This window comes from Budorcas taxicolor, chromosome 3, assembly GCF_023091745.1.
Source record: "Budorcas taxicolor isolate Tak-1 chromosome 3, Takin1.1, whole genome shotgun sequence".
In the NCBI taxonomy this organism is placed as follows: Eukaryota; Metazoa; Chordata; class Mammalia; order Artiodactyla; family Bovidae; genus Budorcas; species Budorcas taxicolor.
In genome coordinates, this window is record NC_068912.1 from 112607563 (window position 1) to 112622861 (window position 15299).

The 15299-nt window shown below is 39.3% G+C and overlaps 1 protein-coding gene across 2 annotated transcripts in view; it reads left to right on the forward strand.

The window, feature by feature from the left end:
• The first annotated feature begins 982 nt into the window (after positions 1 to 982).
• Positions 983 to 15299, forward strand: part of GIGYF2 (GRB10 interacting GYF protein 2) — a 131896-nt gene continuing 117579 nt past the window's right edge. For both annotated transcript variants that reach the window (XM_052636571.1, XM_052636572.1), the window contains exons 1-3: positions 983 to 1027; positions 4249 to 4318; positions 5718 to 5783. The gene's annotated coding sequence lies outside the window, so the exon portion shown is untranslated. The remainder of the gene's footprint in view (positions 1028 to 4248; positions 4319 to 5717; positions 5784 to 15299) is intronic.

The window sequence follows — 15299 nt, forward strand, 5'->3', positions numbered from 1 at the left end:
GGACCACCAGGAAAAGTCCCATGTGCTGTTTGGCTTTGAAAGGGAACGAAGGGGTGGAGCGGTTGTTGTAGGGGGAATTGCAGGTTTTAACATTCAACTGTAAGACGAAAGATACTTGAGTATTTTAAAAGGTAAAAGGAAGGATCCTGTAAATAAGGGAGAGGATGAAGGCACAAGGAAATAACGGGATGACCTGAGAAGGGTAGGGTTGCCTTATGCACCAAATAAAAATACAGGGTACCCAGTTTAACGTGAATTTCAGATAAAGCAGTGAATAATTTCTTAGTGTATGTCCGTGATGCTGCCGGGTGGCCTGTATTTTAAAACCTGGCAATCCGCAAATAAAGAGATACTTAGGCGGAAGAGTTATATCCCGAGACGCACTAGGAGGGACTGGACCTCTAAAGTCCTCCCCAGCTGTCAGATTCCAAGACTCTAGAATGAATTCCCAGTTCTACCATAACCGTTAACAAGCAGACAAACTGCTTTGAATTTCAGCGTGTCACGTCCCCGTTTTTCTCTAGGATGGCTAATGAGCAGGGAAAACGCGGAACGAAAACCTGTGGAAAAGTTCTGGTGTGGAAAATCAGCTCCTAAACGATGCAGAGCGTTCTGAACTGCTAATGGGCTCTGGACTGGGCACACACGACGGTGAGTCACATGGCGACTGGCCCAGATCCAACTATGGACACCAACTCCACTCAACTCAAGGGCAAGCGGGGAGAGGTCTTGCCCAGGGACTCGCAGGCGCCTGCGCTCTGCCGCGGCCGCGCCCTCCTCCCGCCTGACATCCGGGGCTCGGGCAGGGGCGTGTCCAGGGAAGACCGGAGGGAGGAGGGGGGAAAGGAAGGACGTCGTGGGAGGCTGGCGGAGCGTGGAGGGAGGCGGGGCGGGGCGGGGGCGGAGCGGGGGGCGTGGCGCAGCCAGCGCGCTGTCACGTGACGTGCGTGGCGACGTGTCGGCCATCTTGTGTTGTTGAGGCTGAGGACTGACGGGTTCCGAGAGTCTCCCCTGTCCCGGACCGCAGGTAACCAGCGACTCGGTCTCACTCCCTTTGCCCGGATCCGCTCTGCGGCCCAAGCTCCGCCAGCCTGCCTGGCTCTCCTGGGCCTGCCGCCCGCTCTGGCGTCCCCGCCGCTCCGGCCCGACCCGGCCCAGCCGCATGGATACCCCCAGGCCGCCCGGCAGCCGCCTCGGCCGGCTGGGGCGTCAAGCGAACGGACAGGTCAGGTGCGGGGCCGGAGGGAGCCGCCTCCCCGGCCGGGGACACGCCGGGCCTTGGCGCGTCTCTGCCGTCGAGCTGGGGAGTCCCCTCCTCCCGGGCCCGTTGGCATCGCAGGGGGAGCCGAGGAAGGGAGGAGGGTGATGGGTGGACAGTGTCAGGCCGGCTCGCTCAGGGCCAGAGGGCTCGCCTTTCCGCTACCTGCTCCTCCGGGCCAGCCGCCCGGCCAGCCTCGGGGTGCCCGGGGTAACAGCTGCTGCGGCCAGACAGCTGCTCCTGCTCGCGCTCCTCCCCACACCTGGCCTCGGGGAGATGCGCCCCTGCCTGCCTCACCGAGCATCTGCACTGGGGAGACTCCTTCCGCGGCGAGAGGACTGGGTCTGGACCAGGCCCGAAGCCAAGGTGGAGCCATGATCGGAACCTGGGACGGAGGTCGGGAAGAGTAGAACCCATGGCAGCTTTGGGACCCGAGCCTTCACGTCAGGTTGAAATGGGCATTAGCCTTGAGTGACAGCAGTTCCCCACGAAAGCACTCAGATTTATTTCAGTTTTCTGGCTGAAACATAAACCAAGCGACCAGAGAAGAGGGTGTAGAGAAGCAGGTTGTCTGACCGTGTTCGGGAAGCAGTTACATTGCTTTGCATTTATCTAGCACTGTGGGTTTTTGTTTTTAAAACTCTTTCTTTCCCTGAAAGAGCACTTAAGCACATCTATTTTCTCTATAAGTAAGCACATCTATTTTCTCTGTAAGAAAGGTAAGTATTTCAGTTTAACTTGCAAGAGATTGAGGAAGGGGCCGGAACCAGTGACCAGCTTCTTATCCAGTGTTGTGTACCTTGGATTATACTTACTCAGTGTTTTATACCTTGGATCACAGGCAGCTTTGGTTCCCTGTGTGTATGCATGGAAGATATTTTTCCCTTACATAGTATTTCCTTTTTAGAATCTAATGATTTTCTAGATTAAAAAAAATTGTCACCGTTTTTGAACACTAACTTTTATCCTAGTATTTGCAGCTCTGGCCTGTCAGGGTTTGTTGATTTCGAACACAAATATGTTGCCTCATTCCTTGATGTTTTTATGCGTTTAACTAGTGTAGTGCTCAAAGTGAAACGTATACATTTCTGTCCCAACAAATGTTGACTTCAATAGAAGACACTAGAAAAAGCTTTAAAAAGTGGGAAGTATCTGGAAAAATGTCACACAGTCCTTAATGTCACACAGACATTTAACAATGGGAAATACACAGGTAATGGTCATGATTCACTAGAGAAGAAAAGGCTTTGGACCTTTTCTGTACTTGGCCTTTTCTGTACATTTTAGGATTTTGAGACTGAGGAGGGAGAAGGTACTGTGTGCTTCCATTCATTTCTTCTGTCATTTGTGCATTAATTTTTTTGAAAAATACTGAGATCGTACTACACTATTAGGGGCTGGGAGCAAAACAGACCAAAAATTCCTGTTTCTGTGGACCTCATTCCTAGACAGGTAAATACATACTTTTGGGTAAGATATACTGTAGTGATAAGTGATGTGGGAAAAAATGAGACAGGGTAGTGGGATAACAGGGAGTTGAGGGAGGGGTTCATTTTAGGTGGAGTGCCCTGGGAAAGCCTTGTTGGGTAAAAACCAATATTTGAGGAAAGACTCGACACAGGTAACGGAGCTAATCTCTGTATCTCCATGGAGGAGGAGCGCCCCAGGCTAGGAATCCAGGGCCAAGACCCTGTGGCAGAAGCTGAAGTGAGCTGGTCCAGTGTGGTTGGGAAGGTACCAAGGTGGTCTAGCCAGAGAGGCACGATCACAAGGAACCTAGTAGAAAAAGTGTGCCAGCTCATCGGTCCTAATGAGTAGAGTTGTTCAGTTGTCCTGGAGTCTTTTTTCACACCTCTGTGACTCTTGGAAGTCAGAATCTGGAAATTTTAGCCAGTGTGCCCACCCCTTTCCCCCCAGCAGGACACCCTTCCCTGCCCCAATTTCGAAAAATTGAGGGGGCTCATATATTTCAGGAAATTGTCATGAAATAGCTTTCTCAAAAGTTTTTAAATGAGGTTGATGATGACCTGCCTAAAAGGATTTTTCAAAAGAAATTGCTTTCTAAAAAGAGGGTCTTTGAAATATTTCAGACTATTTGAAAGTGTAGAGAAATGAATTTCCTTTGAAATTTAGACACAGATCATTAAGAAATATATCCTTGAAGAAGTGTTTTAATTCACATTTTTAATGGTAAAGAATTCCTCTTAGTGATTTCTGTGTTGTCCAGCCTAGTTTTAAATTCCTCAGGGATTGGTCCACTAATTTGTTTGTGTATCTTTTATAGCATCTTACATGTGTAAAACTTTTTGTGCTGAGTTATTTGTTCATCAGCTTTGATCTTTCAGACTAGTTCTTCAGTAATTTTATGCTAGTAGACTGTTTTTTTGGAAATTTTTTTTTCCTGATTTTCTTTCAGCTTATCTCCATATTCTTATTACTGAGCTCTCACAAATGTCTTCTTTCCATTTTAATTCACTTGAGGAATTTAATATTTTGATTTTGAAATGCCTTTGTTGGTGAGTTGCATATGTGTAAAATAATTTGTCTTAGCTCGCCTGAAAATCATGCCTGAAAATCATGAGTTGTTAGGAATTAGAGCGTCAGGGATAGTGATGCTCGAGGGGAGGTAGTGTTTTTACAAATTGCCTTTCTCTCTTTTGTTCCTTTGGTGAATTTTTGAAACGACAGTTCCAAATTATGTCTTTGATGTCATATGGGTTCATTTGCTCTCATGACTCTGCATTTTAATATTCCATATGTCTTTTTTTTTTTTTTTTTGACCTTCACATTGGAAGATGACACTATTGGTAGTGATTGCTATCTGGGGGAACCATTTTGGATGATGAGATTATTACTGTCTTATTTATCTTTGCTGTTGTGAAGGATCTTTGATCTGTGCCATTTTTGAAGACTGACTTCATTTGTAGTTCTCCGTTAGACTCTAATGACTAAATTTTTGGTACTTTTCTGTTTTATTCTATCTCTTATAGATTATAGTGGGACCAGTCTCATTAGGTTGACTCTCCAGCCTATGTTGGTGTTAATCCTGGTATATTAGAGGCAAGTTCAATGTCTGTTTTCTTCAGCAGTTTGAATTGCCTTAACATTACTTGGCCATTGTTAAAACTCTGAACCCAAGTGTTTGTGTTTTTTTTTTCCCCTCCCCTTAACCCCCACTAGATTTTATGGTGATCAGGTCTTAGGATTTCCATTCACTTTTAATGCCCTGAAGAACTGCATGTCTTTAAAAATATAAGTAGACATACAACACATACAAGTTAGTTAGACTCCTATTATTTCTTGACCAGGATTGCATTTTTTAATTTGTTTATGCTCTCAGATGACGGAGAAATGTACTAGATTAATTACACAGGAATACAAAAATGTTACCTTTCTTGAATTGCCCATAATTTTATTTGAGGTTGAGAGAGAAGAGGGCAGATTTGAAAAACAAAAGAATATTATGCTGTAGCCAAAATTAATTTTATAAAAATACTTTCAAAGTATGATATGCTTCCTCACCTCAAGCAATTAAGTAAGGAACACAATTTTATATTTTCTGGTTAACTACAGAGTTTCCTTAAAGTTGAGCTTTGTTTATACTTATACTGAAATAGGAGATACACTAGAGCTTGTTCTCTTGAGTTAGGCCTAGAGAAGAGCTTGTTACCTAGTTCTCCCCTCTTTTGCTTCTGCTTGCTCTTATAAAATGTAGAGTGCGGTGGATAAAGTTAAATGACCTTTTGGACACTGTAACATGGCTACTTTTTTTCAAAATTAAAGATGAAAGTGGCTTTCTCAAGTTGCTTTCTTGCTTGAGAGTAAAATTGTCAACTTTAATTTTTAATTATTATTTTTTGACTCTTTAGTAGCAGCCTTCAAATCATTATTTGAATTTAGCTAAGAAATCTCTCGAAGCTATTGTTTCAGTTTGTCACTTGAAATATCACTGTCTTGTGGATGTTTAAGATATTGTCTCATCAGAGCGTTAAAAGAAGGTTTTGATTTTGCAGCTGAAAGCACTTCTGGAGCTTTGCTCCTTGAACATTTTGGCAGTGGTCATACATCTTGGGGCTCATTGATTATTTGCATAGGATACATATTATATTGCCATCTTGCTAGCTCTCAGTTTTCTATCAGATATTTGGTAGTTTTGAGTGAAAATGCCAAGGAATAATTTCCTGAAACCCTGTAGTGGTGCTCATTTATTAGCTTCATCAGAATCACTTAGAACTTTGGTTTAAAAAATATATTTTTCAGTCGCATTCCAGAGCTACTGGGAGAGACTATTTAGAGTTTAGGACAGGGACCCTGGATGAAAAGCATGTCAGGTAATTATAATGTTTTAACCAGGTTTGGAATCCATTTCTTATAAAGCATATTCACAGTAAAAGTTGTATTTTTAAAGTTTCCTAAGAGATTGCTGGGTCATTTACTGTGATACTTTTATTATTTACAGTGTTAAAAGGACCTGAACAAAGTCTGCTCAAACTTCCTGCTGTGAACCAGCAGAACTTTTGAACAGGTGAGTTTTGAAGGGAAGCACAAAACTCAGGGCTTATGCAGAGAATTTTTGCTTTTAAGGCTCTGGTTATTTTTGTTCTTATTATTTCTCCTGAACTTGCAGATAGTAAATAGAAGCAATTTCTATGGTACCATTCATATCACTTGTGAACCATAAATAAGAGTAATCATACCTTTTCTGCATTGATCTTGGTATGAATTTGTCTTAAAGTATCATCATGATTTTTTGATGACATAAGACAGGAAGAGGAGTCCTCTGAGGGGAGAGGTAAGAGGGTATAAGGAACCCAAGAGCACTTAACTTCATGAAGCACATGAACTAGGAACCGGGAAGCATTCAGGAGACAGAGTTAGTCCAGAGAGCACTTTTCTCCTTGCTGGCCAGTAGGTATCATCTCATGTCTCTTTGTATCTTGCTTTGGTTGTCTTCCCACACTCTGGCCTTTCTGCTTTAGCAAACACAGAAAAAAATTGCCACCTCATTCCTGGAGCCACGTGTATGTATAAACTCAGGCTCTAGTGTCACTAGCCAAATGGTTACTAGCTCAGTGTCCCCTTTTGAGATTGCTGAGAGGGAAAATTTGATAGATTGAACTTGGTCCAAATTTCCATCATTGGTCTAGTTAGTATGGCCATGGGGTTGGGGTCTTAAAAGGTCCCACTGCTAGGAGTGGCGGCATGTCTCAGAGAAGGCGTAATGTTGCTTTTCTGTGCAGAATCACACAGAAGCTTCTAGATGTTTTCCCTTTTCCTCAAAAAATTTTCCTGTTTTTATCTTGGTGGTTTTAATTTACGTGTCCTGAAGAGTTAAAATACATGTGTATATTTTGGTGAATGAAGCCTAGTAGGTCTAACCAACCATTCTTGGAACAGTTGGTTCCAAGTGCAGTGTTAACAAAATTTCTTGATTTTGTGGGTTCAGAGGATCATGTGTGATAAAGGTTTTATAAATAACTATAAGCAGATACGAGGCTTAGTTTGGAAAAATTAATTGGTTATTTAGTTTACATTGATTGCTTTTATAAATTTTAGTTTATGTGTACTTTTTACAGTATTAACGCTTGGATATGAGGAAGTCCATAGAGGATTTGAAGGGTAGGACTTCTGTAGATGAATCTAAATTCACATTTGAGTGGTACCAGGGATTTTCACTTTGGGGAAAGGATCAGGGAGACAGCATAAACTTGTATTATGTGTTTTTGTATACTAGAGTTGCTAAATATTGAAGAAAAACTTTTTTAGTGGAGCATTTAGAAGTACTGTTTATTTTTTTTGTAGCTTGCATGTACTTGGTGACATCTAATTGCTTAAGTCGTTTTTTTATTACTCAGATCTTATTGTGTTAGTAAATTAATATATCAAGATTTTGCTGAAAAGGATAGGGATTACTTTTATTTACTTTTATTAAAAGTGACCTGTTAGAGAATGATGTGTAGAGTGACAGACCGCAAATGTGACTTCCTATGATACTTTTTTTTTTTTTTTTCAGGCAAGGTTTCTTTAGCAGATTGCAGCTAAATTAAAAAATTTTTTTTTTTTTTTAGAGTGCTACTTTATTTTTTGCTGTGCTGGGTCTTCGTTGCTTTGTGTGGGCTTTCGCTTGGTGCAGAGAGCAGGGGCTGCTGTTCATTGTGGTGTTCTGGCTTCTCATTGTGCTGGCTTCTCTTGTTGGGGGAACATGGGCTCTAGGTGCTCCAGTTTCAGTAGTTGTGGCTCCTGGGCCCTAGATCGTGGCTCGGAAAATTTGGCACACAGGCTTAGTTGCTCTGTAGCATGTAGACTCTTCCCCGACTGGAGGTCAACCCCTGTCCCCTGCATTGGCAGGTGAATTCTTACCCACTATGCCACCAAGAAGTTAGCTTCTTTATCTATAGTTACAGGTAGTAAGTGACAGAAAATTAAACCCACACTTCTGTTTAATGGCCACAAGCTTTTTCTCTACATACTGACACAGTGTTCAATACTGCTAACTTAATTTTTAAGGTAGAAGAGTCATTTCTCGTATTGTTCATTTTCTTTATAACATAGATGTTGAGGTAAAGCATGTTCAGGGCTTTGTGAGGCTTAAAAAGTGTAAAACTTTCACAGGCTCTGGGGAGCCCTCACTGGAAAAGATTGGCTTGTGGTGAGATTATCAAATAACATGGTCATGTTTATGGCATTGTAATTTTTCTTGACTAGGTTATTAAGTTGCTGATTTTATTCTCCTTTCACCAAAAGGGGGAAAAAAGAAACATTTATATATTATTCAGAAGTATAAGGTGGGGAAAATGACAGTAACAGTAATAGCTTTTTGTGTGGTGATACTGTGCCTAGAGTGTTCTTTGGGAACAAGGCTCTTTTTATTCTAGTTGTTCTGATCTTCGAGGAAGTCTTGGGAGCTCTGGCCTCTTCAGTATTGGTCCTTTGGTTGTAGAGACTGACAGAATTGTCAGAGGTATTGTTTTGGTACTTAATGATTGGTAAATCTTGGCTCAATCCTTGAAGAGATGGTTACATTCAGGGGATTTCATGGTTAGCCCCTTAGGAATTGAGATGGTTTTGCCCAAACCAAGGCTAATTGAGTAACTGGATGAAGCCATCTTGTGAGAGCAGTAGGTCAGAGAGCCTTAATTCATGTTCTAGAATCTGACACTTTTTTAATCTCTTATGTTGGTTCTGCTATTGTTAATGAAAATTTTGATAGTGTGCTGTGAGAATATGTATTCTTCCCCAGCCACAGGGTTTGGGGCTTCCCCAGTAGCTCAGTCAGTGGTAAAGCATCCTCCTGCCAGTGTAGGAGATGCAGGAGAAATGGGTTCCACCCCTGAGTTGGGAAGATCACCTGGGGAAGAAAATGGCAACCCACTCCAATATTCTTGCCTGGAAAATCCCATGGACAGAGGAGCTTGGCAGGCTACAGGATATGAGGTCTCAAAGAGTCCAACAAGACTGCGCATGTATGCATTCAGCCAGAAGGCAGAGGGGCTCATTGTATTGCTTGAGTGACGGGAAGGAAGGATAGTGGAGGATAGTGAGAGTGGGACAGAGTGGGAGATTGGGGAAAGGAGAAAAAGTTACTTCCACAACTAAATTCCTCTGAAAATTGCAAGGAAATGGGAGGAAGAAAGTAACTAAGCAGTATTGAACACCGTGTCAGTATGTAGAGAAAAAGCTTGTGGCCATTAAACAGAAGTGTGGGTTTAATTTTCTGTCACTTACTACCTGTAACTATAGATAAAGAAGCTAACTTCTTGGAACCTTGTTTTCCTTACTGGAAAATATATCCTGTAGTGATTTGGGAATTAAAAGTCTAAAATGCGCAATACACTGCCTGGCATGTGGTGTTGATAAATAGGCTTTCAGTGATTGTTAGCGGGTATAACTGTTATTACTATGCAGATAGATACATTTTGATTGTGAAGTGTCATCTTTTAATTTGAATAGAGACCTCAGTGGGTTCTGTTTTTAAGTTTTTTGTCTTTTTTGTTTTGTTTTCAATCCAACAAATTATTTGAATACCTGCTTTGTTCCAGGTGCTGGGCTAGCCATAGTGATGAGCAAAACACTCAAGGTCCTGTCTTGTGGGTCTTACAGCCTAGTGGTAGAGGCAATAAAGAAATCATATAAGTAAATTTCAGAATGTGAAAAGTTTCTCTGTCTTTCGAAAAATATATTTTTAACCTGAGATACTTTTGAAGTGTCCATTTGGATTCTTGGTATTCTTGTCATCAGGGATGTTTTATGTCTCTTGATAGGCTTTCAAATGTATGTTTGTTTGTTTAAGTTAATTTATATATTTGTTGTATTATATTTTCCTCTTTCTCTGAGATAGATGCTGTCAACTTTTTGATTTTAGATCTCCTCTACCTTTGTAAGAATTAGAGGACCCAGAGAGCTTTTGGCTTTTCAGTTATATCTATCTTTATCACATTAAGGAATTTAAAATGATTTATTGATTTAAAAATAGCAATAACTTCTTTACATGTTAACATAGTATATTTTTAATGAAAAATACCAGTTTTCTAAATCATTTTTTAAAAAATTTGCTGAGAAGAGTGACATTGTTTCCCCTTTTTAAAAATTGCTTTTTATGTCTTACTATGGAGAAGGAAATGGCAATCCACTCCAGTACTGTTGCCTGGAAAATCCCATGGACAGAGGAGCCTGGTAGGCTACAGTCCATGGGGTCGCAGAGTCGGACACGACTGAGCGACTTCACTCACTCATGTAGAAGGCAGCTGGATTCTCATAGCTGCTTCTGCATCCAGTCTGTGGCTGTTTCTTACATTAGTTGAAGTATATGAAGGAAATTCATCCTCATGAAGCCATGCATGTAGTTGGAAAATGGAGGAATATTTTAAGAGCTTTTTCAGATAATTGCACATTTTCATTGATATTACACTCAAATTGCATAGCTAGTAGTTTTTAAAGGTTAGTTGCATTGTGAAATTTGAATTACTATATATCAGTGCACTTTTATATTCCATTACATTAAAATCTATTGGTCTATTTTGTCCATTAAATGGATATTTTATATTACACAGTATCAGACCCTCCACACTCATTAATGTCAACACACATCAGAAAATCCTTTACTTATTGGAAAGTATAAGTACTAGAAAAATCTGTCAAACTCATGGTAGTGAATAGAAGTTTTCTAAAATCTTAACTTTTGCTTAAAAGCTTAAGTTTTGTAATTGGCAGCAAATAGTTGTTCTCTTTAAAGTGACAATCTCGCCTTTTTCATTTTTGAAAAAAGTGTCTGGTATATACCTAGGTCTGGATAATTTTATTTGTGTGTCAGCCCTTTCAGCTCAATATGATGTTTCATGAATGAAAGTAGGTAGTTGAGCTTGTAACTCAAAGGCCCCTAAGTGCCTTTCTTAGAGACGGTGGCGTGCAGCAGAAGTGCTTCATGTGTACTTCTCATTTCATCACATTAGGACTACTAAAAAGATGTGTACACAGGATCCAAGATTAATTGGCAGCTTTTGCTGCCTTATTAAAGGCATTCTTAAGTAAACCCGGCTTTTTTCTTTCTTGGGAATATATGGCACTGGGCAGTGAAGAACATGGTGAGTATTAGCACAGTTTGGTGCCATTACTTTGAATGGTGCTAAAGCTGTCAACAGTTTTAGCCATGACTGGTGCAGTGCCAACATAGTGAAAAATGCAGAGAATATCTTAACAGATTTGACATCTTGGATACCTCGAAAGAGGTTCAGAGAATTGCACTCTGGGGAGCGAAACATTTTTCAGTGCTATGTTTATATATATTACATTGACTTTTTAAAAAGCGTTTTCAGAAAGTAACTGTTTGAATTAGAAGCTGGAATAAACATATTGAGGCTGTTTGGGTTTCGGTGAGGGCTCTTAATTCTGGGTAGATGTAGATCTGATCACAAGCTGTCGTCTACACCAGCACCATCTAACCGAATCTTCTGCTGTGATAGAAATGTTCTGTAAATCTCCACTGTCAAATACTGTAACCACTAGCCACATGTGACTGTCGAGCACTTGACACGTGGGTTAGTGTGACTGAGGGAACCTGCATTTTTTAAAATGCAGAAAACCTTTTTTATTACCACAACTCAGTAGGCTTTACTTTTTTAATTAAAAAAAATTTTTTTTTGGCTGTGCATCATGCGTGATCTTAGTTCCCTGACCAGGGATTGAACTTACGCCCCCTGCAATAGAAGTTCGGAGTCCTAACCACTGAACTGCCAGGGAATTCCCTTGGAGGCCTTATTTTTAAGAATAATTGTAAAGAGGGAGGAGATGATGTATACATATAGCTGATTTATGTTGTACAGCAGAAAGTAAAACACAGCATTCTAAAGCAATTATACTCCAGTTAAAAAAGAACAGTTTTAGATTCACAGAGAAATTGAGAATACAGTACAAGAGAGCTCCCACAGTATACCACACTCAGTTTTTGTATTGTTAATGTCTTACATTACTGTCGTGCATTTGTTAGAACTAAGTAGCCAGTATTGCTTATTCACTAAGTTTATTTCGATTTCCTTAGTTTTCCCTAGTCTGTTTTTCTGTTTCGGGACCCTGTCTAGGATATCACATTACATTTAGTCACGTATCCAATCCATAGGTTCCCCTTGGCTGTGTTAGTTTCTCATACTTCCCTGTTGTTAACAATCTTGACAATTTTGAGGAGTACTGGTTAAGTATTTCATAGAATGTTTCTTCCAGTTAGACATTGTAATTTGTCTAATGATTTTCTCCTGGTTATGGGTCATGGGTTTTTGGGAGGAAGACCACAGCAGTAAAGTGCCATTTTTATCCCATCATATCGAGAGCATATACTGTCAACATGATTTATTACTGTTAATACTGACTTTGATACTTGGTTGACTGTTACACTTTGTCAGGTTTGACTACTGTAAAATTACTCTCCTCTTGGAGGAACTAGATTTTAAATTTTAATTGATTTAGCCACATGTGGTTAATGAGTATTGTATAAGATGGCACAGTTCTGAACAGTGTTTCTCAGTTTTAAATATTATCCAAAACTTTATTTAACATCTATTTTAATAGATGTAAAGAAAGGCAGTTTAACACAAAAGAAATATAAAATGTTAGTCTTGTAATGCATTGCTTTCTGAGGAGGCAGTCTACTTTTAGTAAGCTTATTGTTTTTCAAAATTAACTTTTTGAGGTTTAATTTATATGCAATAAAATGCCTTCGTTTTAAGTATACTCACGCTGAGTGTACATCTTGATAAGTTTTGAGAAGTGTATTTACTTCTGTAACCATAACGACAATCAAGATATGTAACATTTTCATCACCCTCAGAACTTTCCTCCTGCTTTCTTGCAGTCCTTTCGCTTCTCCCACCACTGGTTTATTTTCTGTGACTATAGGTAATTTTGCCTCTTCTGCCAGTTTTATGTAAATGGAATTATCGCATATGTGTTCTTTTTGATTCTGACTTCTGCTTAGTGTAATATTTGTGATACGTCCATGTTGTTGCATGTGTCAGTAATTAGGTTTTTTTTTTTTAACTGATGAGGCTATTCCAAGGTATGTTTATTATAGTATTTGTTTATCCATTTATCTTGCTTTGGAGCTGTTAGGAATAAAGCTGACCTTAGTTTCATGGCAGTGGGTACTGATTCAGACCTTGTTGGATTGCAGTGTTCATTTCATGCTGTAAATTAAAATTTAAGTTCTTGAAGCCAATAGCATCTATAGTATTTTTGAAGACATGTCATAAAAAAGGATAATTAACATAGAATTAAATAATATTTTTGTGAAGTTTCGTACAATAATGTGTGATACAGAGAGATGTAGACAGTTTTGACTTACGATGATTTCCTAGGGAGTTGGGGAAGGAGTCCTTTGTTCTTTAGGATAAATGTTTAGTAGTAAAGCCTAATTTTGCTTCATGAATTTTTGTCATTAGTAGATGTGTTAACATCATATTTTAATAATTATTTTTTAAAGTTTGCATGTTTAAAAATGAAGAGAGTTGGTATTGTCATATAGGTGGGTGCAGAAGGAAAATGTGTTTTTTGCTCTAATAGGTGAATTTTTCCTTTTATTTTTGTACCTTAAAGTTATTTTTTAAAAGGAGTTAATGTTGAAAAGAAATAAACTTTCTTTGACATTCATGTTGAGACTGTAAAAGTGTTTCAAACAGGCAAGGCAGACACTTTGTGGGAGTTAAAATGTACTTTGCTGTAAAAATAATTGAAGAATATTGCTGCAAATCATGAAAACAGAAAAACAATTATTAATCCTACCTCATGAGCATGTCTTTATTTATTCTCTTTTTTAAGACAGTTGGCCCTCTGTATCCATAGGTTCCATGTTCTTGGATGTGGAGGGCAGAGTGTAGAGGATTTGTGCGTCCCTGAGTTTTGGTGTCAGATAGGGTCTTGGGACCAGTCCCCCTCGGTACTGAGGGATGACTGTGTGTATAGTTAGACTCTTTGTGCAAACGTTATTGTACCTGTATTATGTTGAGGGAGTGTGCTGCTTTTTATGAGATTGTTTTCAGTCTTTTATAATTATAAGTGATGTGATAAGTGTGGTTCCTTTCTCATGTTTGAACCTTTTCATTTTTTTAACTTAGCTTTTTTCTAAAGTTTGAAAAAATGAATTAGCCTACTGCCTGAGTCTTGCTTCATTTGAATGTGGACTTGTTTACAGTCTTAAAAGTTGATATGTTTATAGATTATGTTGTCAAGATAGTGGTATAAGATCTTTTTAATTACAGAAATTTAAGTAGGGATTGAATTTAGTATTATCAGAAGATTTGCCTTTAAAATAGTTTTGCTTCATGTCCATTAAAATATTTTTACTTGTACTATTTTCCCCCCTTAGCTAAACTGTTTATGGTTTATTGTAACCTTTTTAAAATTGAGGTATAAAATATAATAAATATATGCACAAATCTGAAGTTTATAGTTGGAAAATTTTTTACATAATGTATGAGTTCTGTAGTCAGCAGCTAAATCAAGATAGTGAGCATTTCTAGCACCCCAAAAGATTTCCTCTTCTCCTTTCCAGTAAGTAGTCCCTGCTTCCATGGTGAACAGAGTTCAGACATCTGTCAGAATTGATTATTTCACCTGTTGAACATCATAAAAAGAATGTTACAGTTTATATTCTTTTTTGCTGGACACAGTGACTAATATTCATGCAATATGTTGCAGGTATCAATTAATTTCTTCTTTCTTGGTCAGTATTTTGTTGTGTAAATATATACAATTAAAAAATAACTTTTTTGAAATAATTTCAAACAGAAGTACAGAAAAGTGCAAAAAATTACTTAAACTTTCCATATGCCCTTCACCCAGTTTGGTCACCATTTTTAACATTTCCTGATAAAACTAAAATTCTTGTAGAGATGGGAATACTAAACTGCCTTACCTGACTCCTGAGAAACCTGTATGCAGGTCAAGAAGCAACAGTTAGAACCGGGCATGTAACAAAACTGGGAAGGGAGTACGTCAAGGCTGTGTATTGTCACTCTGCTTATTTAACTTACATGCGGAGTGTATCATGAGAAATGCTGGGCTGAATGAATCACAGGCTGGATCAGCAACCTCAGATGTGCAGATGATACCACCCTAATGGTAGAAAGCAAACAGGAACTAAAGAAAGAGCCTTCTGATGAAGGTGAAAGAGGAGAGTGAAAAAGCTGGCTTAAAACTCAGCATTCAAAAAAACGAAGCTCATGACATCAAACAGTGACAGACTTTATTTTCTTGGGCTCCAGAATCACTGCAGACCTTTACAACAGCCATGAAATTAAAAAAAGCTTGCTCCTTGGAAGAAAAGCTGTGACAAACCTAGATAGCATATTAAAAAGCAAACATCACTTTGCCGACAAAATTCCGTCTAGTCAAGCTATAGTTATTCCATATGTATGGATGTGAGAGATGGACTGTAAAGAAGTCTGAGCACCAAAGAATTGATGCTTTTGAATTGTGATGCTGGAGAAGACTCTTGAGAGTCCCTTGGACAGCAAGGAGATCAAACCAGTCAACCCTGAAGGAAATCAACTCTGAA